This window comes from Zonotrichia leucophrys, unplaced genomic scaffold (genome assembly GCF_028769735.1).
Source record: "Zonotrichia leucophrys gambelii isolate GWCS_2022_RI unplaced genomic scaffold, RI_Zleu_2.0 Scaffold_36_1286893, whole genome shotgun sequence".
NCBI classification, from domain to species: domain Eukaryota; kingdom Metazoa; phylum Chordata; class Aves; order Passeriformes; family Passerellidae; genus Zonotrichia; species Zonotrichia leucophrys.
In genome coordinates, this window is record NW_026992241.1 from 913,957 (window position 1) to 939,521 (window position 25,565).

A 25,565-nucleotide genomic window follows, 5' to 3' on the forward strand; every position below is an offset into this window, starting at 1 on the left:
AAGAGCCTGTTTTGCCCTTGATGGTAATTGATGAGTGTTTTCTCCCAGTCCTTAACTCATGAACCCTTCATTAAATTTTCTTTTTTCTGTGCAGTTGCAGAGGAGGGTGAGTGAGCAGCTTTCATAGGTGCCTGGTGTCCACCCAGTGCCAAATCACAACATGCTATATAGTGATCCAAGGCAGGCTTGTCTGAAGTGGTCATGAGATGGTGGAATTTGAGATCCTCAGGGCAGTGAGGAGGGCACTGTCCTGGTTTAGGGCAAACTTGGGAGAAAACCTCCGAAAGGGGGCCTCTCCAAAAAGCAAACCCACACGGCCCCTCCCCCCAACCGGTTCGGGAAAGATTCCTCAGAGAGAAGTGGAAAAAACCTGTTTATTTAACAGGCAAAACACCCCCCAGCACACAAAATGAACAATACCAGATGACAGCACTCTTGCGCTGCTCTGAAAAAGATGACAAGTTCAGAAAGTCTCTATTGGGAGTGGTTGCTCTGTTATCAGTCCCTCCGGCACTGGGGGTAGCTGCTGCAGCCACAAGGTGCAAACTCTTGGTGTTTCCCAGGTCCCAGTCCAGAGCAGGTTCGAGGAGATCCAAAAAAGGGAAAGAAAAACAGTCCAGGGAAAAATTTGGACTGCTTAGCTAAACTAACTAATGAGCAGAAGCAAAAAGAAAGAGCAAAGCAGGAGCAGAGCAGAAGCAAGCACAAGAGCAAAGCAAAAAGCCAAGCAAAAAGCAAAAGCCGCACTATGTACTGCCCCGTCTCTGTGTCCCGCCAGCCGTGGGGGAGCAGGCTGATAACAAAACCAAAACAAAACTTTCGCTCTTCAGAGCCAGTCGTGAAGGCACAGAACATAATATCCAGCATAAACAGAACACACAAGTGGGGATACAAGCATCATAACGTCACCCTAGGAGAGGCACGCAGCAAACTCACTGCCTTGGACTTCAGGAAAGCAGACTTTGACTTCTTCGAGGACCTACTCAGTAGAGTCCCATGGGATAGAGCCCTGGAGGGCAGAGGGGCTGAAGAATTCTGGCTGATATTTGAGGATCACTTCCTCCAGGCTCAGGAGTGACATATTCTAACAAGGAGCAAATCAGGCAAAAAGGCCAGGAGTCCTCCATGGATGAATAAGGAACTACTGTGAGTAAACTCAGAGCAAAAAAAGATTTCAGAAGGTAGAAATGAGGACAGGTAGCCTGGGAGGAATACAGGGAAATTGTATGGGAAGCTAGGGATAAAGTCAGGGAAACAAGGCCCAGTTAGAGTTTAATCTGGCCAGGGATCTCAAGGATAACAGGAAGAGGTTTTAGAGGTATGATGCAAACAAAAAAAAAAATTGGGGTAATGTGGGCCCTCTCCAGAAGGAAATGGGAGGCCTGGCTGCCTTGGATAAAGAGAAGGCTGAGGTTCTCAATGACTTCTGTGCCTGTCTTCAGTGGCAAATGCTCCAGTCATGCTGCCCAAGTCATGAAAGGCAAATGCAGGGACTGGGAGAAGGAAGACCATAAGCCAACTGGAGAATCAGGTTCAAGACCATCTAGGGAACCTGAATGTGCACAAGTCCATGGAACCTGATGAGATTCATCCACAGGTCCTGAGGGAACTGGCAGATGAAGTTGATAAACCACTATTCATCATACTTGAGAAGTCATGACTGTCAGGTGAAGTTCCCAATGACTGGAAAATGGGAAATATAACCCCCATTTTTAAAAAAGGGGAAATGGAAGACCTGGGGAACTACAGACCAGTCAGTGTCACCTCTGTGCCAGGTAAGATCATGGAGCACAATCTCCTGGAGACTGTGCTAAAGCACATGGAAAACAAAGAGGTAATTGGTGGTAACCAACATGGCTTCACTAACAAATGCCTAACAAATTTGGTGGCCGCCTATGATGGGGCTACAGCATTGGTGGATAAGTCAAGCAACTGACATCATCTACCTGGACTTGTGCAAAGCATTTGATGCTGTCCTGCATGACATCCTTGTCTCTAAATTGGAGAGACATGGATTTGATGGATGGACCACTCAGTGGATAAAGAACTGTCTGGATGGCCACATGCTAAGAGTTCTGGTCAATGGCTCATTGTCCACATGGACACCAGTGATGAGTGGTGTCCCTCAGGGGTCAATGCTGGGGCTGATACTGTTCAACATCTTTGTCAGGGCCATGGACAGTGGGATCGAGTGCACTCTCAAATAGTTCACTAATTACACCAGGCTGTGTGGTGCAATCAACACACTGCAGGGAAGGAATGCCATCCGGAGGGACCTGGACAAGCTTGAGAGGTGGGTCTGTGGAAACCTCATGAAGTACAACAAAGCAAAGTTCAAGTTCCTACACCTGGGTCATGGCAATCCCAAGCACAGAATCACAGAATGGGTCAGGTTGGAAGGGACCAGTGGGCCATCTGGTCTGACCTCCCTCCTCAAGCATGGTCATCCTAGAGTACGTGGCACAGGATTGCGTCCAGATGGCTCTTGAATATCTCCGGTGAGGGAGACTAGAACCTCTCTGGGCAATCTATCCCTGTGCTCGGTCACCTGCACAGTAAAGAAGTTTTTCTTATGTTCAGGTGGATCTTCCTGTGTTCCAGTTTCTGTTCATTGCCTCTTGTCCTATTTGTTGGCACCTCCAAGAAGAGCCTGGCTCCATCCTCTTGACATCCTCCCTTCAGATACTTATAGACATTGATGAGGTCCCCTCTCAGTCCTTCCTTCTTGAGGCTAAACAGGTCCAGCTCCCTCAGTCTTTTGTCATAAGAGAGGACCTCCATGTCTCTTTTGTACTGAGGAGACTAGAAATGGACACAGCACTCCAGATTAGGCCTCACCAGGGCTGAGTAGAGGGGCAAGATCACCTCCCTTGACCTGTTGGCAATGCTCTTCCTAATGCACCCCAGGATTCTGTTGGCCTTCTTGGCCACACTGTCATGGGTCATGGACAGTTTGCTGTCCACTAGGACCCCCAGGTCCTTCTCCACAGAACTGCTTTCCAGCAGGTTGGCCCCCACCCTGTACTGGTACCCAGGCTTGTTCCTCCCCATGTGCAGGACCCTGCACTTGCCTTTGTTGAATTTCAGACAGTTCATTTCTGCCCATGTCTCCAAACTGTCAAAGTCCTTCTGAAGGGCTGCACAGCACACTGGGGTATTGACCACTCCTCCTAGTTTTGTATCATCAGTGAACTTGCTGTCTGAAACAAAACATCGAAATACAAAAATAGGCTGTATACTTGGCATAACACATGCTAAGGGTGCATGTTAAAAGTAACAGCAGGAAACAAAAAAAATATTTTTTTCATCTACTGTATCAATAACATTCTTGTGAATTTTTTCTACATTAAATTTTTAGAAACATCTTAATTTCACTGACATGGTTGCAAGAATCTATTAAGCTAAGTTATGACTGAACCCCCTTTCCTCCAAATTATTATCACTTTGAAATTACAGGGCTTTCAGGCAAATATATGGGAAAAGAAATAACAGTTCTTTACATATATATGTATAATAAGGCAAATAAACAATAACAACAGTAGCAACAACAAACAGAAAAGAAACCCAGAGACCCAATAACAGCTGTCTCTCAGCTGCCAAGCACTTTCCCCTCTGGTATAGTTATGGCCACAGCTGTCAGGGGCTCTGGTGGCTTCCAGCTGGGAAGGGCAGGTGCGATGATTCCCTCATGGCTGCAGAGGACGCTGTGGCACAAACTCAGCCACCTCTCTGCACGTGGGTAATGGAGGCTCAGTCAGCCGAAGAGACAGAAAAGGGGCTTCCCTTACAAACTCTCAGGGGCAATCAATCCCAGTGCCCCTCCGGATGGCAGAATGGGCTGTAGTAGGAACCTCGGAGCAGCAGGCACCTCAGACCAGCAGGCTGGAACAGCAGAGGCAGGCACAACTGGGGTGGCAGACAAAATGTAGCAGAAACTCTGCAGCCGCAGCAGGAGCTGCGGGGGTCGGGCAGGCAGGGAGTGTTGGGTTAAAGTGTAGTGAGGAACCAAAAGCAGCGGCAGAAAAACAGAGGGGCTGGGCAGTGGAAGCCGGGCTCCTGGAGCCAGGCTCCTGCAAACAGCTGGGAGATGTGCACTCAGAGTGGGGAGGGGGTTGGGGACCCAGGTTTTCCCCTGAGTAGATGTTGAGTGTTATAGATGGGTAATGCGGTGGTTGGCTCTCACAATTAAGGGATGAATATTATGTTATGAACAAAAATTCGGTTAATAATTTTTTTGTGAGAAAGAGTTACAGAGACGCAGCCCGATCTGTCTCTGCCAGTGTTCTTAGTGCTTTGTTATTGTAATCACAGGTCATTGAAGCTTATCTCCTCTGTTGTATGAGTAAAAGGCCTGGCTGGGTGGGGTGATGGCCCTTCCCCAAGGCAATGCGCTCTTCCAACATAGGGAAGACACCTGAGAGGGTGGGGGGGGTTATGCAAAGTGACTCCAGGACCAGCAGGCTTTGAGACCTCGACTCCAAAATGCAACGAGAAAACCCCAAAAACAACGAGCCAAATAAGAATTGAGAGACTAAAGTGGTGTTGGGACATGAGGAGCCGATTGCTGAGCCTGCAGAGATGCGGAGTCCCTCTCGCCCTGAGCAGAGAGTCGTCCCAACGCCAGGACCAGGCGGCCGACGAGGCGGAGAGGACGAAGATCTGACGGGGACATCACGCCCTAAAGGCTCCCACGAGGACTGGATCCCCCGGCTCTGCCCCTAGTGGACAGAGCTGCGCATATCCTCCTCCTCTGAGTCGCCCTGGGAGACGCGACGGGGACTGAAGCCCTGCCGAGCCGCCCAATCCTGAGCTGATCACTTTTAATAAAAGCATTAAAAAGGAGAAGAAGTCTCCTGGCCCTGTTTATTTCAGCTGGGGGCACTCGTCCAGAATAGCCACGCCGAGAGAGGACTCAGGACTGGCCAACTTGGAACTCCAGGACAGCTGGCTACCAGGACCAGAGAGATCGGCTCAGAACCAGCGACACAGAGGGGCACCGGAGCACCGGATTGGTGAGAAAGCCGGTGGCGGGAGCGGGAGATGTGCGCATGTGTGTGTGAATGAGACGGAGGCCGGTAGCCGGACCTTCGAAGTGATAGTGGGCCCCTCAATACCGCGGTTCCGTGCTTTCGCGAGAAAGCCGGCCGGAAACAGGGGGCGGTGCTTGGAATTAGCGTGAGTGAGTCTCCAGAGGGGGAATAAAGGCCCCCCCCCCTCCGGGGGAGGGAATATTTGTATGAGTGGCACGCACCCAAAATAGACCCTGACAGTAGGAAGTCAGGCAGATTTGTCAGTTCCGAGAAGGATTCGGGTAGCTCACAAGCCCTGCAGGCAAAAGGAAGTCCTGACACAGGAGTCAGGCACAAACCCCAGCGAAGGAGGCTGTGATTTGCTTTTAAGTCCTGATACGGTGAAGCCTAAAAATTGGCGGGTTAGGTAACCTAAAAAAAAGGGAGTTGTTTTTCCTGACTGAGGGAGTCAGGCACGACCCGGATTCTTAGGCCGAGGCTTTGCGTTGCCAGGTCCCGATAGATGTAAGACCTGACATGGGGAACATTAGGCAATCTAGAGATCGGGCAGTTGTTTCAGTATAAAGTCCTGAGCATCAGGCAGAAATTTGAAGTTTCAGAGGAGGAGGCTGAAGCTCCTCAAAGAAGGTTCTTTTTGAAATTACCGGTCAGTAAAGGCACCTTTGGGGCTTTTTTACTGTTAAGACGTGTAAAATGGGAGGGTGTAATAGTAGAAAGACCAGCAAGAGACTGAGGGATATACATCCCAATAGTCCCTTAGGAGAACTGTTAGTAAAATGGGATTCTATAGAGGCCACGGAGGGATTAGATAAAGTGAAAATGATCCATTATTGTATGGAAGTGTGGCCAGAATTAGAGTTACAAGGAGGATGGCCTTGGTGTGGGACAAAGGATAAGTGGATGTGCCAACAATTAAATAATTATCTGACAGCTCGAGGGGATACTGATCCTGAGCAATTATTGTATGTAGCTTGCTGGTTAAAGAGCGCTGTTGGGGATGAAGGGGTGCGAATTTGTAGGGTACAGAGGAAGAAAGAGGGGAATGAAGGAGGGGATGATAGGACTAGTAAAAGATGGGATCCCCTGGATTATTTGCCTCCTTCTGCCCCTCCACCTTATAATCCTCTTCTTCAAGCACCTCAAAGGGCAGGTCCGGTTCTTCCCCCAGCTGCCATCTCATTACCACCTGCTCAGACTCCTCCTTCTACCTCTTCAGCTTCGGCTATGATAAACCCAGTATCCCCTCCAGTTCCTTCTGCACCACCACAAGTGCCTACTCCACCTGCTGCATTCTCCACCCCTTCTCCAGCTGCACTTAATATCCACTCAGGCTCTTCTCCCCCTCCTATTTCTGTCCCTTTACCTCCTCCTGGCTGGGACACAAATGCCTCCTCACCTAGGAAACAGCCATCAGCAAATATACCAGCTGATGGGCAAAAAGTTCAGGGTAACCCAGATATCCCTCAAAGCAGTTTGGCAACTGAAGATGGGCCGTACCATAGCACCAGATCCAAGACCTCCAAGGCAGAGAGACTCTTTCCCCTCAGAGAGGTTCCTATGGGAGGAGTAGCGGGAGGTGTTGGCTTTGTGAATGCTCCCCTAACTGCTTCTGAGGTGAGAGGATTCAAGAAAGAGTTGGGAAGTTTATCTGAGGACCCAGTGTGCATAGCCAACCAAGTGGATCAATTCCTAAGTCCAAATATCTACACTTGGGGAGACATGGATTCCATCCTGAGTATATTATTTTCCCCAGAAGAGGTCCAGATGATTAGGGTGGCTGGCATAAGAATTTGGGAGAAAGACAACCGTCCAGGACTCCAGGTGCCATCAGGTGAATAGAAATTGCCACTAACGGATCCCAGCTGGAACCCTAACCAGGAGGAGGGGAGGAAGGCCATGATGGAATATAGATCTTTGATAATACGGGGGATCAAAGAGTCAGTTCCCAAAGGAACTAACACCCAATTGGCATTTGAGGGAACACAGGAGAAAGAGGAAGCTCCTGCTGCCTGGCTTAATCGCCTAAAGCGGAACTTCCAGTTGTACTCTAGAATAGACCCAGACACGCTAGAAGGTCAAATGCTACTAAAAGTCCAATTTGTTACCAAATCTTGGCCTGATATAAGGAGAAAACTGGAAAAGATGGAAGATTGGCAAGAGAAGGACATAAATAAGTTATTAAGAGAGGCATTGAAGGTGTATTTAAGGAGGGAGGAAGATAAAGCAAAGGCCAAGGCTAAGATCATGGTTGCTGTAGCTAGAGAAAGTGCAGGGTGGGCAGGTCCACCACCAGGAGGAGGCAAGGATAGGCCTCTTGTACTGTCAGATGCAAGAGGGATAGAGACACCTCAAGTTCCTTTGAGAGGATGATATTGCTATTACTGAGGAGAGGCAGGACACACCGGGATGTTTTGTAAAAAGCTCAGTCTCGATGTGGCAATAGCCAAGGAACAAGACAATTTAGGAAAGATCCTTAGAGGTGACGATTAGAGGGTCAGGGGCTTTACACTATAGGGGACCCGATGCAACATCTAGACGAGCCCTTGGTAAAATTTGAGGTGGGACCCCTAAATGAAGAATTTTAATTTATAGTTGATACAGGAGCAGATAAGTCCTGTCTCAACAAAGTAACATCTGAAGTTAGACAATACCAGCTAGGCAGAAAAGATAACCAATAGAACCAAAACTGGCCAGTAATACTTAACTTGTAATAAGGGGTGTGAAAGTAAAAGGTACCTTATTGTTGTCTTGGTGTGTGTGTGAGAGTGAGTCACAAGATAAGTCAGCCTCAACTTCCTGGGCAGGTGGGAAGGGGGCAGTGGAAGTGTGTGTGTGACCTGCAAACCAGACTAGTGCTCCCCAGATGTGTGAGGGAGCCGTAGCTGTAAGAGCGTGAGTGACATGTAGACAGACTCACAGGTGAATGTGCACCAGAGGCAACCAGAGTCAGGGCACTTCCAAGAGGCCCAGAGATACTGAGACCTGTGGGCCAACCCCAAGGACTAAGAGGGTTGGACTCACATCACTCTCACCCCCTGGCATTGGACCAGGATTCAACACCAGTCTTTTCCCTCTCGCATTCTGGCATTGGACCGGACTGCACCCCATTCACCCCCTGGCATTGGACCAGGATTCAACACTAGGTTTTTCCCTCTGGCATTTTGGCATTGAACTGGACTGCACCCCATTCTCCTCCTGGCATTGGACCAGGATTCAACATCAAGTTTCTCCCTCTGGCACTGGACCGGACTCCACCCCTTTCTCCTTCTGGCATTGGGCCAGTCTCCCAGTTTTTCCCTCTGGCATTGGGCCAGGGTCCACACCACTCACCTCCGGGCACTGGATATGGATTCATCCACATCACAAGTTAATTCACCTGAGTATACTGGGATTTAAAGTTGACTCTCAGGAGGAAGAGTCAAAAAGACTGAACTGTATAGAAAAAATTGGTATCAGAGTTCGAATATTGCTTAAAATGTTTCAAAACTGTTCTGTGTAAATTATGTTGGTAAAAAGTTTAAGGCTGTAAATAAGTAATTCTGGTTAAGTGCCCCAATATACTTCTAAAGATTCCAGGTTAATCCTCTAAAGAACACTCCCCTGGGGGGGGAAACTAAAATTTGTAGGGAACAGACCAAGAGAGGCTTAACCAGAGAAGCGGGCAGAAGGGACTCTAAAGAGCTTGGAAGCTTCTCCTCAGTAAAATTCCCCAAGAGGCAAGGCCGGGTGGGCAGGCTGTGCAAGATGACCCATACCGGACTCTTGGGAAGGGTAGTACTGATAGCTCTAATTGCTGGTGGTGCTCTGGGAAGCCCAGCTGAGCTGTGCAGTGAATACTACCAACCCCGCTATGAGGAGGAAGTGAGCTCCTTCTCGAAAGTCCACATCAGTTCTAACCCTGATTGTGTTAACCCCTCCCAACTGGTCCTTTATCAGAAAAATAAGAGAGTGTATTGGATAGCATACAATACTGCCACTTTTAGGCAGCCACTCCTGGGAGAGTGCCCTATAGAGGTAGCCTGGTTGTGCTTTGAATGTGATGCTGCTGAAACAAGCTCAGCAGATCTAGTAAAAAGCAAAGAAATGGTGAAAATAGTAAGGAAAATTGTTTGCTACAAGTATTTATATGAGTGTACTAGAAAAGAGATAAACCCCTTTTGGAACACATTTCAGGGGAGCTCTAAACCCCTAGGTTTGATCTCATCTGGCAACTGCATTGCTAGGGTGATAAAACCAATTTTCTTATTACCCAAAGAAACTGGATCAAGTTTGAGAGTTCCTATATATAATGATTTGGGAGAAATTAAACAAAACCGGGAAAGTGAAATAGAAATTGAGAAAATCTAAAATTGTAAAAGCCAAATTCGGATCCCAAAATCTGTGTTGAACAAAGTCATCCGGCTCCAGGCAGTATTAAAAATAAAGAATTCAATTATTAGGGACATTTCAAATGAAATAAAAAGATTAGCATGTGCAAATGATCAAACTCCTACACTTGATCCCAGTGGGTGGGAGAACTTGGAGATTTTCAGAAGAGATATATGGGAAAGGGTAGTTTTTCTCGCTGTGTGTGTACTTGGAGGATTGCTCTTTTTACTGTGCTTATTTATCTGTTTTAGTAAAATAGTATTAGCTGTACAGACCAACATGAAGAAACCAAGAAAAGTAACAAGGTTAAGTAACCATGATTACCAAAGTGCACAAGAGATTTATAGTAGATTCAAAACAAAAAAATTGTGAGTTGATGCGAGCTTAAGAATTTAAGCGCGATCAAAGAAAAAGAGGGGGGACTGTTATGAACAAAAATTCAGTTAATATTTTTTTGTGAGAAAGGGTTACAAAAAGGTAGCCAGATCTCTGTCCATGCCAGGTTTCTGCGTGCTTTGTTATTGTAATCACGGGTCATTGTAGCTTATCGCCCCTTTTGTATTAGTAAAGGCCCTGGCTGGGGTGGGGTGATGGCCCTTCCCCAAGGCAGTGCGCTCTTCCAACATAGGGAAGACACCTGAGAGGGTGGGGGGGGTTATGCAAAGTGACTCCAGGACCAGCAGGCTTTGAGACCTCGACTCCAAAATGCAACGAGAAAACCCCAAAAACAATGAGCCAAATAAGAATTGAGAGACTAAAGTGGTGTTGGGACATGAGGAGCCGATTGCTGTGCCTGCAGAGATGCGGAGTCCCTCTCGCCCTGAGCAGAGAGTCGTCCCAACGCCGGGACCAGGCGGCCGACGAGGCGGAGAGGACGAAGATCTGACGGGGACACCACGCCCTAAAGGCTCCCACGAGGACTGGATCCCCCGGCTCTGCCCCTAGTGGACAGAGCTGCGCATATCCTCCTCCTCTGAGTCGCCCTGGGAGACGTGACGGGGACTGCAGCCCTGCCGAGCTGCCCAATCCTGAGCTGATCACTTTTAATAAAAGCATTAAAAAGGAGAAGATGTCTCCTGGCCCTGTTTATTTCATATTACATGTATGTTAAGAGGTTTTTTTGATGTATACTGATGTTATTGTGATTTGTTGTTTGGAAGTCCTCTGTTCTCCCCATAGTCCCCTTTCTCCCCCCTGTATGGTTGCCAAGGAAAAGACTTGGTAGTCGGGACACGTGGTGGGAGGGCGTGTATCTGTGCCACTTGCATGGGGCATTTGGGAGGAGGGAAGGCTTGTTACTAGAAGTTGTGGCATGATGACATCTGACCTCCAAGTTGCAACAAAGTAGTGTCCACGAATGGATGGCAAGGAAGAGTTGACTGGCAGACATTATGAGGGGCCAGGGTTACCTAATACAACCCCAGGGGTATAAAAGGTGGAACAGCCATTTTGTGCATGAGCACATGGGGTTTAGTTTCACGCTACCAGCGCTGCTCCTCTATTTCCTTATTAAGTCCTCTGTTGTATTTTGTTAAGGTTTAATAAACCTTTGAAATTTTTTAAGTGAGCAGTCATTTCTCATAGTGAGGGTCCTTCCCGGTGAGATCGGGTGTTGATAAGGTCCCAGTGCAATGGCCGCTCTTACAAGCAAAGCCTCACTCATGGTAGGAGAAGCAGTAAAAGACAGAACTCCATGGTGGCAGCGAATTCTTCCCACAGTAACCGCAACCGACCGTCTCCCCTCCTACCTGAGAGAGAGAGCTAGCCTGCATGTGCGCAAAGAGATGAGCCTAGCCCCTCACCCCCCAGCCAAAATTTCTCAGTATCTCTGCACTTTGCTAGAGAAAGCCTCAGAGCTAAGACTGCAGCCAGCTGTGCTCTTCTCCCTCTTTCTCCTCTCAGCCACATCTTTTGTCTCTCTTAAGTATCATCATTATCATCTCTTAGGCAACAAATGTGAGAAAACTCCCTGAGGTAAAGAAAAAAAAGGAAAAAATCATAACCTCCAACACTGGTACAGCTATGGTTTGGATTTAGTATGAGAATAATGTTAATATCACACTGACGTTTTGATTGTTGATAAGTAGTGCTTACCCTAAATTTTTCAGTGTCTCATGCTCTGCCAGTGGGCAGGTGCACAAGAAACTTTGAGGGAACATGGCCAGGACAGCTGACCTGAACTGGACAAATGGATATTCTCTTCTATAGAATGTCATACTCAGTATATAAACTGGGTGGAACTGGCCAGTGTAATGGGTTAAAACTTTAAGTTTGTTCATCAAAGCTGACAAAGTTATTCCAGTAAGACTGTTGCACCACCTCTAGTTTGTTTAAGTAAATTTCCAGACTTAAAAGGATAAGGAAGGTGAAACCAAAAGACAATAGGTTTCACAAACATTTCTTTATCTGTTTAGTAAACTGTTAATATGGGTGGGGGGTTTGCTATGATTGATAACACAGTATCAGCTTATCTGCTCAGTAAACCTAGGATTCCAGGAACTCAGCAGATTGAGCCGAAAAATTCCAGGAATCAGACTAAAGGAAAATTACCAACCTTCATCTTCAGACCCCGGGAGGTGGACTATGACCACCTAAACACAAAAGAAGAATACGCAGAGTACTACACATCAGCCCAGAAGCAGGACTGTATAAGAACTCCACGGAAAATCAGAAGAGTGCGGCAGTGTTAGAGCGGAGACTCTCCTGTCGCCCAGCGCGCCCAGGGCGCTGACTTTGCCTATTATCTCTTGCTCTATCAATTAATAAATTTCATTTTATTTGGACTTATTAGTCGGTGATTCATTCCCCACTGCAACTAACCTATAACAGCCAGAAGCCACGAATCTTTACTCAGAGACAGGATGGGCATTGATCAGTAGGTGGTGAGCAACTGTTTTGCATCACTTGTTTTCCTTGGGTTTTATTTCTCTTTTCCTTGCCGTTACTCGTATTATCATTATTATAATTATTATAATATTTTATTTAAATTATTAAACTGCTCTTATCTCTGCCCATGAGGTTTAGGTTTTTGTCTGATTCTCCTCTCCACCCAGAGGAGTGTTGGGGGAGGTTAGATTGAGTGAGTAGGGGTGTGATACTTAGTTGCCAGATGGGCTTTAACCATGACAACAGGCTCTTACCTAGGCATGTGTATCATGGACAGCAATTCTATCAGCGTATAGGTTGCCAGCTAGCATATAGTGGAATTTCAGCAGAATTGTGAATCCCGATAATCTTGTACATAATGCGTTAGTTATATTAATCTCATCTATCATATATGCTGTTGGCTAGCATGTTTCATTATGTATCTCTAATGAGATTTCTGATGGGTTCCTTTATTCTTAAGCATACATGCATGTTCCACTCATTAGCAGCACTGTAGGCTATTTGGACAAAGTGTCTTTCAAGGATAGGTATATCTTAATACATTGTTCAAATATTTTCTAGCCTGCCAATCCACCTTTAAATACTATTACAGGTGTCTGTGAAGGGCTACTGGAGTCCTTACTGGAGACCGTGGGTGTGAAAAATGTGTATTATATGATTGGCTTTTTGCAAATATTAAAATGGATATTATATGTGTTTTGTTAGAAAGTTATGCTGTATTAATTTTCTTAAGTAGTATGTTAAATATAGTTTTAGGTTATAACATAATGTTAAACTAGAAACTATGCTATTCAAGATAGTTTTTTTAAAGAGAGGACTCCCACCGAGATAGCAGCCACAGGACACCTAAATCTTTCAGAGAAAAAGAATTTATTGCTCTCCTATCAGAAGAAACTAACTTCTTCCCACCTTGCTCAGCCCTGAAGATGCTGTCAGGATTAAGAGGAAAAAGTTGACACTGACCAGACAGAATCCTGTGTTTGAATGGAATTTATGCACCATGTATGAGGTGTATGAATATGCAACAGACTATTGTTTTTAAGGGTTAATCCTCTGTTAACGTGTGTCATTTTTCGGGCTTATTTTGTCCAGAAAAAGGTACCCAGACTGTCCGTAACTCTTTCTTTTTATTGTCTCGTATTGTCCTAAATCCTAATTGTCCAAATTTTTGTTACTCTAATTATATTACTATTTTTATAACCATTTCATTACTATAAACTTTTAAAATTTTAAAACAAGTGATTGGCATTTTTCACAGTGGGCAATATTGTTTATTAGTCTAGCAGGCAGCTGTAAGACCCCAAAACTCACTCAATAAAAAGGTTGTCGCAGTCGAGGCGGTCACGACACAAAGCAGAGACCACAAGCAGTCTCAGTTGGCAACACTTTATTAATGAACATGGCTGTTCTTTTATACACTTTCCGGTTGTTTACCCTTCTTCTACCTTAACTATTGGCCACAATAAGTCAATACCATGCTATTGGTGAAAAGTTATAGTGACTCCACCTAACTTTCTAAAAATGCTTCGTCCAGCTGCAAAGTGCTCTTATCTTTCTTCTCTCGATCTCCTTGGTTACAGCCTTGGAGAAAGCTCCTTATCAGCTTCTTCTTGCTTCTTCTCGCTCCTTTAGCTAACAGGCCTGCTGTTAGCCCCTTCCACAAAGGTTTATGGTTTTTGATGTACCCTGAGTTAGACACGCAGAAGAAATACCAACAAGATAGTCTCAAGAGATGAAGACAAAAAAACCCGTTAGTGGCAACTTCAGAAAATCAGAGAACTTTGGCAAAAGTTTAGAGCAGCATTCATTCAACGCAAAACATTTCACAAAGCATTAACTAAGCCCATTCAACTTAGCAAACTCCAAGCCTATCCAATTTTATGTTACTCAGAACTCCACAAAGAGGGAATTAGAAGAAGGTGAAAGAGAGAAACGATGTCAAAAAGAACAAATATACCTACCACTCCTAGTTTCCAGTGGTGTCTCAGCTGATATAAAATCCAAGGAAAGGTAGGATCAAGACATTCTTGCCTCGTGTTCTTGATTAAGTACCCTTTGACTTTCCTGGCCCTTCCCCCAGGTGAGAATTCTGGTCATCTGGTCACTCAGAAGGTGGGTTAGGGGCTCCAGAGGCAGGGTATAGAGCATTGCCTCCTGTGTGCCAGTGATTGGCAGCCACTGGGGGGGTGGTGTATGCAAGGCAGGGCATTGCCTTCCCAGGGCAAGGCCCTACCTGCACATTCCCCCACACACATGCCCAAAATGTTTTGAGCCAGCAATCCTTCCAGTCTCTCACAGCAGCTTCTTAGCAATTATGCATTCAAAGTTACTTTTACCTTAGCCATAGAGCTACAGGGGGGCTTTTGCAGCATTGTTCTAGCCTACAATGCATAATGCATTTTTATTCAGTAGCTATTACTTTGGTACAGGGTTTGTATTTCATGTTTAAATCAGATGATAAGACTCTTGATGGTTGTCTAGTTTTTATAGGAGTTGTCATACAAGAGACCTTTGTCCTCATCACAGAACGCTCCAACATAACGAATAGCAATACTGACAGTCTTTAACCGACTTTGTGTGTCTTTGTCTGGGTTTGAAAGACAGGTCTCTGCTAAGGAAAGCAGGACTCTCCCTAGGAATGGAAAATATGACCCCTTTCCCTCTGAATTATTATAACTTTGAAATTATGGGGTTTTCAGGCAAAGATATGGGAAAAGGAATAACAGTTCTTTACTAGTGTGTGTATGTATAACAAGGCAAATAAACAACAATGGCAACAACAACAAACAGAACCAGAAACCCAGTAACAGCCTTCTCTCAGCTGTCAAGCACTTTCTGCTTTGGTGTAGGGATGGTCACAGCTGGCAGGGGTGCTGGTGGCTCCCAGCTGGGCAGGGTAGGTGCAATGATTCCCTCGCGGCTGTATGGGGCGCTGTGGCATGAATTCAGTTATCTCACGTGGTAATGGCGGACGTGCCAGTGAAACGGATGGAAAAGGGGCTTCCTTTACAAACTTCCAGGGGCAATCAATCCCGGTGCCCCCTCTGGGTAGTGAAAGGAGCTGTAGCAGGAACCTCAGAAACAGCAAGCTGGAATGGCAGGGACGAGCAAAACCTCAGAGAAGTAGGCGAGATGTATCAGAAACTGGGCAGCTGTAGCTGGAACCATAGGGTGTCCTGGCAGGCAGGGGGTGTGGGGCCTACAGTGTAGCAAAAAAAAAAACCCCAAACCCAGAGCAGTGGCAGAGGAACAGCAGGGGCAGTGCAGCAGCAGCCCAGCTGCCAAACACAACAGAGAGAGGCTCCCTGGGAGGGGGAAAGGGTTCAGGATCCTGGGGTTTCCCCTGAGTAACCTGAGCAGATGGTGAAAGTCCCTTTTTTACTGAGGTAGGGTGTTAATAAGGTCCAAGTTCAGTGGCTGCTCTCACAAGCAAAGGCTCACCCACAGCAGAAGAAGCAGGACAGGGCTGAAATAAACAGGGCCAGGAGACTACTTCTCCTTTTTAATGCCTTTATTAAAAGTGATCACCTCAGGATTGGGCAGCTCGGAAGGGCTGCAGTCCCCGTCGCGTCTCCCAGGGCGACTCAGAGGAGGAGGATATGCGCAGCTCTGTCCACTAGGGGCAGAGCTCGGGGATCTGGTCCTCGGTGGGAGCCTTTAGGGCGTGGTGTCCCTGTCAGATGTTGTCCCTCCTGGCCCAGTCGGCTCGGTCTCACCGCCGGGGATAACTCCTATGGTCAGGGCGAGAGGGACTCCGGATCTCTGCAGGCTCAGCACTCGGCTCCTCACGTCCAGACATCACTCCAGTCTCTCAACTCTTAATTGGCTCGTTGTTTTAGGGGTTTTCTCTGTGCGTTTGGAGTCGGGGTCCCAAAAAGCATGCTGGTCCTGGAGTCACTTTGCATAAGCGCCCCCCACCCTCTCAGGTGTCTTCACTATTCTGGGAAAAGTACATCTTAGACTCGGGGAAGGGCCATTACCTCACCCTAGCCAGGGCTTTTACTAATACAAAAACAACCATTAACTACAACGACCCGTAATTACAATAACAAAACACGTAGAACCTTGGCAGGGACAGTGATCTGGCTGCCTTTTTGTAACTTTTTCTCACAAAAAAATATTAACTGAATTTTTGTTCATAACAAGGGCTACGCTCTGGCAGCAGCGGCGAATTCCCCTCCCAATTAGCAGCAACTCCGCTATCTCCCCTGAAACCTAGAGAGCAGGAGAAAGCTTGGAGATGCACCCAACCCCTTCCCCCAGGCCAAATCTTGCAATATCTCTGCTCTTCCCAGAGAAACCCCCAGGTAAAGAGAGACCAGCCAGCTGCACCCGTCCCCTGAGCTGTGGCAACTTCTTTTGTCTCTCTTAAATACCTAGTTGTTATTGTTCCTTAGCAACAAAATGGGAGAAAATTCCCTGAGAGAAAGAATCAAAAGGAAAAATTCCTAAAACCCAAGAGTCTTCATCCTAGAATAATGAGTAATCCTTTTTTATGATGAAAAGCTTAAATCACGAAATATTTTTGAGGAATGAGACTTCTCTGATATTTCAGTATTCTGTTAGGAGTTGATATGAAAGATGGAAAGATGATTTTGAAATGTTGCACTATTATACACAGATGTGATAGATGAATAATGTGATGGTTGACTCTCACAATTAAAAGGCAAATATCATGTACATATGTTAAGAGAAGTTTTATAGACTTATGTTTTGCCCCCCCCCCCCGCATTGTTATCAGGGGGTGGACTGGGTTTGGGACATGTGGGAGGGCCAGCTTGTTACTTGTAATATATGTTAGAAATAATTCATGCTATAAAATAATGTATTTTATAAAGATTGTGAAATCCAAACGAGTCTCTGACCACAAGCAGCCTGAGAGGCGGATGTCTATTCAGACTCCAAAATTCCTGGAGTTGGGGCTAGATAATGATCAGCATTTAGCCCAAGAATAGACGTACCCAGCGCGATGATCACCGCGATGATCACCGTTATCCTGAGTCATCCAAAGATGCCTAAGAGCAATCATTGCCCTGTGGATAACATCTATCAAGATAGCCGATGCCAGGAAGATACATGTGAATACGCAACTTCCCGGGATTCGATCAACGCTGGCTATCAACCAGGAGACAGTCTTTGTCCAGCTCTGCACACTGAAAGAACCAACTATGAATGTGAAGAGTTACAAAAGAAACTGGGACTCCTTCATCTCGGGCACAATAAACTGTATAAAACCTCGTCACTAGAAGCGACTCTCATGAATGAGAGGGGATTCAATGCAATAGAGGTCAGATCCAGGTTCACCCAGCGCTGATCTCAGGCTCGACGCTGTCTCTTTGGCTGTGGGGGTTTTGAGGACCATATTTTGGTCACAGAAAAAGATAAATATTTTCACATTTTTGATAATTTGGCTTTTGATTGATCATTTATAACATTACTGAAGCGAAACGTGGAATTAATAGACTCCACAACCTGGTGTAGTTAGGAAGTAGTGATTTGCGGAGAAAAGAAGAAACCTCACAACTTTGTAAAAGTTGTAAAGCCCGGTATGCTTTTATTACGACGCGCCGGACGCAAGCCTCCCCAAAAGGCATGCGTACCTCCGAAGACTTCGAGTCCTCTTTTTATCCCCCTTCCAAATGCATATGCATACAGTTTCACAATAAGTTCATACATATTCATTCCGCGTGACATTTAGCACCAGTTCTTCTTTATCAAAGGAATTTCTAGGTCGGGGGCAAATTGACCTCGTGGTCTTTTCTGTTTTTCTTTCTCTGTCTCCTTGTTGTCTCTGGAATGCGGCCTCTCCTTCAGCTTTGGCTCCACAGACCCTTCACCTCTTCCAGGCACTTCACCTAGTTCAGGATGGATCCCTACTCTGTCTCATTCCCCCCTTTCCTAGGAAATAAGTAAATTCTTTTACTTATGGAAAACCTCCATGACAATAAGTGTCTTTTAACGCTTCACCATGTACGTTTGACAAAGAGGTTAGTACAGCTATTCGTTGTAGCATTCTACAGTTCCAAATTAACAATATAATAGGTAATCCTAAGCCCATCTCAACTAATATTAGTAAAACTACAATGGGGTGGCACAACTTATTAAAGATTCCATTTGAAGTTGGTGACCACCCAAAGATCGCATCCCACCAGTGATGATACATATTTTGTTTTATTCTTTGTAGAACTCTGGTTATCTCCTTTGTATCATGTTGGACAGTAATTAAGGTTTTCTTTCCACTTTCTTGGATTTCTTTCAGGATTTCCAATAGGCCTTGGTGCTTAATTAATTGTTTCACTAATGTAAGGTTCATCCCAATAGGGGTAGGTAGTAGTCTGTGATAAATCGTGTAATTAGCTTGAATCAGCTGGTGGGATGTCACCCCGATAATCTTAACAAAATTACAAATACAGAAGTTAGAATGATTTCTACTAGACAGAACAACATCATTGCTATCAATTTTTACTGCAGCACAGGCAGTCTTCAGACACACACACACACCTTTTTCTAGTATATACGAGCACAGTTTTCTGGTCAGTGACTGGATGAATTTCAAAGTGATAAATACTCTGTTCAGTGTCTAGACACACATTTTGAGCATTAATAGTATTGCTTTCACAAATGAATTCCATCTGTTCTCTAGTAATGCAGGATTCTATGTTTACTGTCTGCCACTTTCCATTCATCTTTCGTGCCCACACTCTATGTTCTGAAGGATAGAGTATTGTTTTTTCATGGTTTAACCCTAGGGCAATGATGGGATGGATAACATAAACAGTGGCATTATGTATGGTAAGCACAAAGGCAGTTACTACATTAGAAACAGGATCATAGGTGAAATTCACCATAGTCCACCAGGATTGAAACTTCTTTTCAAATTCAATTGCATTATCTTACACAATCTTCTGAATTTCAGCTGGAAAATTACCTTCACTCCCTTCCCGTATGATTAGAGCTGTTGTTGCTTGCACCCATAACTGTGCTTGTATACAACTGAAAGTTAAAGACACATTATTTTGAACTGTACTAAGTGCTTCTACTATTAGCTTGTGGTCTTGGTCCCCGGCTGTTTCCCACTTTGGCAGTACTTTTGAAATCTGCCACTGGCTAGTTCCTAATGCCAATAGAGATGACTGTAAAGGCTGCGTCAATTTTGTTAGGCTACCTGCTGCAGTGGCCAGTTTATTCATCAGTATCTCTGAATCAATTCCATTCAAAACTCCTAATCCTGTCCCTAATATGCCAGTTAGATCCTTTCTCATTCTGCTCCTGAGCTATGCCTGTTTTTGTAACCATGTTGTCCAGCCCTCAAAGGAAGTTTTTAGGAAGGAGGAGCAGGCTGGTTGGATTTTTGAGATGTTAATTTGCATTATCAACTCCACACGTTTGAGAGACCATTCTGGATTGAATAATAGTTGTTGCTCACCCCACATTCTTTACTACATAGGGGCCTATTCCGTACACCTCAGGTTCAAGTTTGGGTTGAGTCTGAACTATTTGAGTCTTGGTGTGGGCTGTGTAGGGTCTTGCTGTGGTAAAAGGTGTAGTGTCTATTTTGAATTTAAATGAAAGCCCGATATCTTCTTGTGCTCAAAGGCAAGTTATTTCTACAGGCTGTATTAAGGTGAAATTACACTAGCAGTCTGATTCATTCAGGCTATCACAGATTTTTTGGTGTTCATATACACTAGGAGAGGTTGAGACACTAATTTCATTTGGTCTCTCATAAGCTGTCCTATTTATCATTTGGCACTCTACTTTGATTTCTTCTTTTCTAATCTCTTGAAGTGTCCACAGTTTCTGTTCTTGCTATTCTTGCTTCTCATATACCTGATCTCTATGAATTACCACAGTGGATAGGTTTAAATCCTTTACCTCAGAAGGTTTTTGCATGGATCTAGTGTACTGATTAAACGCTTGGAACAAGGCCATTCAGCATTGCTCTGAAAAAAGGTACTCTCAAGTTCTAAAACTTCAGTTATGATTACACACAAAACGATTCTACAAACTAAAATATGAGCTACTCCCGACCACAATATACTCATTTTGCCCGACTAAGTTTTAGTCTCAGTTCATTGTCTCCTGGAGTCACTCCTCAAAGGATTTCTGGGCCTTCTTCACCCGAGAGTGATGAATCCAGGCGTTCTGCTCCTTGATTTTGATTGCAGTGAAGGTGGTGAGAAGCACTTGGAACAGTCCCTCCCACTGTGGTTCCAAGGTCTTTTCTGTAAGAGACTTAACATATACATAATCTCCAGGTTGTATGTTATGTACTGGCCCATCTAACTCCCGGCTCCGAGTTCCTGCCACATGTTTCTCAATTTCTCTGAGCTGTTTGTTTACGGCCACCATGTAGGTGGCTAATGTTACCTCTCCAATGTGGGTGGACATTCCCTTTTGTATTCCATATGGTCTTCCATAGAGTATTTCAAAAGGGCTCAACTTTAGTTCGAGGTTTCGTTCGAATTCGCAATAGTGCTAGTGGAAGAGCTTGGGGCCAGGGTAGATTAGCTTCCTGCCCCAGTCTTATGATTTGCTGTTTAATCAAATGATTCATTTTCTCCACCTGGCCGCTTGATTGGGGGCGGTATGGGGTGTGAAGTTCCCAGTCTATGCCCAGGTGGCTACTAATCTGTTGCACTATTTGGAAATGAAATGTGATCCTCTATCTGAGGATATTGTGGCTGGAACTCCAAAGCGCGGTATTATTTCTTGTAATAATACTCTGGTCACTTCTCTAGCTTTGACAGTTCTGGTGGGGAACGCTTCTGGCCACCCTGAAAATGTATCTGTCAATACCAGCAAATATCGATACCCCCCTTTCCTTGGGAGTTCTGAAAAGTCAATTTGCCACTGTTGTCCAGGCCCATGGCCTCTCCCAATCTGACCGAGTTTTGGCCTGGGGATATTTTGGGGGTTAGTCTGGAGGCAAAGATGACACTGTCGGGTCACCTGAGTAATAGTGGCATATAAATTCCTAGCAACAATTCTTTCAATCAGGTATGTGTATAGGGCATTTATTCCCCAGTGCGTTTTCTGGTGTTCTTCCCTTACTAGTGACCACAATAAATCAGAAGGGATTACCAGTTTCTTTTCAATGGTAGCCCACCCTTCTTGGTTATACGTCCCTTTTTGATCTTCAATTAATTTCCTATTTCTCTTGTTGTATTCTGGCTTACCTTCAAGGGAGATTTGTCCATCTGGAATAAGGACTCCTTCAGTAGCTACCTCACCCTTTGCTGCTTCTTTTGCCTCTCTATCCGCCAGCTCATTTCCTTCTTCCAATTCTGAGCTCACTTTTTGGTGTGCCTTAATGTGCATAATTGCTACCTTTTCAGGCAGCTGAACTGCTTCCAGCAGCTGGATTATCTCTTGTGCATGTTTGATGTTCTTTCCCTGTGAGGTCAGCAGTCACCTCTCCTTCCAGATGGCCCCATGTGCATGTACAACTCCGAATGCATACCTTGAGTCTGTGTAGATGTTTATTCTCCTCCCTTTTGCCCTTTCCAAGGCACAGGTCTGGGCAATTATCTCAGCCTTCTGCGCGGAGGTACCTGTTGATAAGGGTCCAGACTTGATTACCTCTCTGCAGGTGGTCACTGCATACCCAGCATGTCGCTTCCCATTGGCAACATAGCTGCTCCCATCAGTGAACCAGGTCTCTGCATTGTCCAAAGGAGTGTCCTTTAAGTCTGGGCGGCTGGAGTAGGTAGCTTCAATGGTCTCCAGGCAATCGTGGTGTACTGCCTCTCCTTGATTTCCACTGAGAAAGGAAGCTGGGTTGACAATATTAGTCACCACGATCTCTACATCATCTTGCTCTACCATGATGGCCTGGTATTTCAGAAACCTCTGCGGTGAAAGCCAGTGGCCACCCTTTACTTCCAGTGCTGCGGACACTGTATGGGACACTAGCACAGTCAATTTTTGTCCCAGGGTAAACTTGCGTGCCTCTTGAATGTTCAGCACAACTGCTGCTACAGCTCTGAGGCAACCTGGCCATCCTTTGGCTGTTGCATCTAGCTGCTTAGAGAGGTAAGCAACTGCCCTTCGGTATGGACCCAAGTCCTGAGACAGTATTCCCAGGGCAATTCCCTGTTTCTCATGGGAAAATAGGAAGAATGGTTTACTCACATCTGGAAGTCCCAAAGCTGGAGCTGACATGAGAGCATCCTTTAGCTGGTGAGAGGCCCGTGTTGCTTCTTTGGTCCACTGGAGATCTCTGCTTCCATTGGCAATAAGAGCATAGAGGGGTCTGACGAGCAGTCCATAATTATAAACCCACAGCCGGCACCATCCTGCCATGCCTAAGAAGGTTCGGAGTTCCTTTATTGTCTGGGGTTTTGGGGTTTGGCATATGGCTTCCTTGCGAGCCTGCCCTCAAGTCCATTGCCCAGCACTCACCTCATACCCCAGGTAGATAACTTTCTGTTTCACTACTTGTGCCTTTTTCTTTGATACTCTGTATCCTTGGAGTTCTAGGAAATTCAAAAGGCTTACCGTCCAGGCCACACATGCTTCCCTCGTCTGAGTGGCCACTAGAAGGTCATCCACATACTGCAAAAGCCTCCCTCCTTCCTGTGGAGCTTCCCAGGACTCCAGATCCTTTGCAAGTTGCTCCCCAAATAGAGTGGGGGAATTTTTCCAGCCTTGGGGTAGTCTGGTCCATGTGAGCTGGATTTTGCGCCCACTTTTAGGGCTTTCCCATTCAAATGCAAAGATTTTTTGGCTGGCTTCATGGATGGGGAGGCAAAAGAAGGCATCCTTTAAATCTAGAACAGTAAACCAGGTTAGCTCAGGTGTTAGGCAAGTTAATAAAGTGTATGGATTGGCTACCACCGGATACAGATCTTCTGTTATTTTATTGACAGCCCTCAAATCCTTTACTATCCGGTATGACCTATCAGATTTCCGAACAGGCAAGATGGGAGTATTGAAATCAGATTGGCATTCTTTCAGTAATCCTAACTGCAGAAAATTTTCGATTATTGGGCTGATTGCTTCCCTATCCTCTTTCTTTAGGGGGTACTGCTTGATTCTTACTGGATGCACTCCCTCCTTGAGTTTGATTACTATGGGGGAGGCGTTTTTTGCCCTTCCTGGCACATCAGAGGCCCACACCCCAGGAAATACCTGACCTAGTATTTCCTCATCAATTTCTTCCTTAATGCCAATAGCAGTCAGAGTTAAACTTAATACCTCTATGTACTTTTGATCATTCACCTCCAGAGTAATTTCCCCATTTTTGAATGTAATGGTTGCTTGTAATTGTTCCCATAAATCTCTCCCTAAAAGTGCCCTTGGTGAATTAGGCATGTACAAGAATTTATGAATACCCCATTGTTTTCCCAATTTATACCTCAAAGGTTTACAAAAATATGCCCTTTCAGACTGGCCAGTTGCCCCCTGCACTACAACATAATCATTTTCCACAGGCACTAAAGCTTTATTTAAGACTGAATATGTAGCTCCCGTGTCCTTCTTTTCACAGGACTTCACAGTAGCTTCCCAGTCCTCCTCCCACACACTCCAAGTGGCAGGTATCAGATGCGATTTCCCACACACAAGTTTTAAGATCTTAGACTCTGAATCAGCTTGATCAGAAACCTCTAATCTACACTTGGGGCACGTGCTCCGTCGCCTGTTAGAACACCAATACCAACGTTTCCCACAAACTACGCACTGTAATAATACCCACGCAGCGTGCCAGCCTCTTGATGCGCCAAAGGCTACTCGAAATTTCCCGCAAAAGCAAGCTATTCCATTAATTACAGGGAGCTCTAAATCTTCTACGGCAAGCTGTTCCCAGTCCAGACTTACAAGAGTGCCAGCTGAAGTCCGGTAGAGACCCTCTAAATGAACTCGTTCATCTCTCCTATCTATCCAATAATTCACGGGATTCACAAATTCCCAAGGGTCGAGTCCAAACCACTGAGGCAGAGGAACCCCTCGGGTTCGTCTAGCCACGGTGAAAGCATGCACAACCTACACCACAATTTACCACCTTTACTCAATAAACGCCCTCACCCATGCGTTTCCACAGTTTACTCTGTTTTCTCTGTCGGGCGCTCCCCGCCCCCACAGCCTGCCTCGGCTGGCGTTTACTCAGCCTCCCAAGCGGCGGGCAGAACCTTCACCCCCCCGTGCAGCCTGCTTCGGCCGGCGTTTACTCAGCCTCCCAAGCGGCGGGCAGAACTTTCGCCCCCCCGCGCAGTAGAGCACTATGGATCTACTCTCTTCTATACACCATACACTTTATACGCTTGCACAATTACAAATACAGCGTGCTGATCACACAATGCAACATACAGCAACACAGTGTCCGGACACCACTCACACACACACAAACAAAGAAAACATATGCAGGTTCAGCTCTGCCCTATCAGAACATGAACCCCAATACACTCATACACGGGTTCACCAGCTCACCCCAGAGCCGCTGGCGGTCCTGCTCTATCAGGACGACGAAACGACGAACCCCATCTCTAATACAGCTGCTCTATCAGCTGATCCCAGATGCCTCTGGGTGGTTAATTCCCTTGCTCTCCTTCCTCCCCCCCCCCCGGGGCCCCTCAGTACATACCGTATCTTCCTCCGCAGGCCAGCAGGTCCTTGTCTGTCCCAGCAGGAGGCAAGTCGAGACGAGCGGAGCTTCCTCCAGGAAAATCCTGGGGCACGCCTAGGAGTCCATAGGTCCCCCCCCCGCCCCTGCGGGGACAGAGATGGAGACGGAAAATATCTCTTTCTCCTGCCTGGCTCGCCAAGAATGATTTGCGGAGAAAAGAAGAAACCTCACAACTTTGTAAAAGTTTTAAAGCCCGGTATGCTTTTATTATGACGCGCCGGATGCAGGCCTCCCCAAAAGGCATGCGTACCTCTGAAGACTTTGAGTCTTCTTTTTATCCCCCTTCCAAATGCATATAGTTTCACAATAAGTTCATACATATTCATTCCGCGTGACATTTAGCACCAGTTCTTCTTTATCAAAGGAATTTCTAGGTCGGGGGGAAATTGACCTCGTGGTCTTTTCTGTTTTTCTTTCTCTGTCTCCTTGTTGTCTCTGGAATGCGGCCTCTCCTTCAGCTTTGGCTCCACAGACCCTTCACCTCTTCCAGGCACTTCACCTAGTTCAGGATGGATCCCTACTCTGTCTCAGTAATTATGTCAGCACTTGGCACAAGCGAGATAGCTCTCATGAAAATTTGGTCCCCGAGCCCTGGTCTGACCCTCATCTTTATTCACAAAGATGTTCCATATGCATTACTTTGCACAACTTTCAAT

At 45.8% G+C, this 25,565-nt stretch overlaps 1 protein-coding gene across 7 annotated transcripts in view; it reads left to right on the forward strand.

Annotated features, from left to right (window-relative positions):
• Positions 1-25,565, forward strand: part of LOC135460382 (secretory carrier-associated membrane protein 1-like) — a 114,127-nt gene that overhangs the window by 41,432 nt on the left and 47,130 nt on the right. For 2 of the 7 annotated variants that reach the window (XM_064737192.1, XM_064737187.1), the window contains exon 1: positions 25,399-25,439. The exons of the other annotated variants lie outside the window; for them this stretch is intronic. The gene's annotated coding sequence lies outside the window, so the exon portion shown is untranslated. Of the gene's footprint in view, positions 1-25,398; positions 25,440-25,565 lie in introns of those variants that run through there. 7 annotated transcript variants of the gene reach the window in all.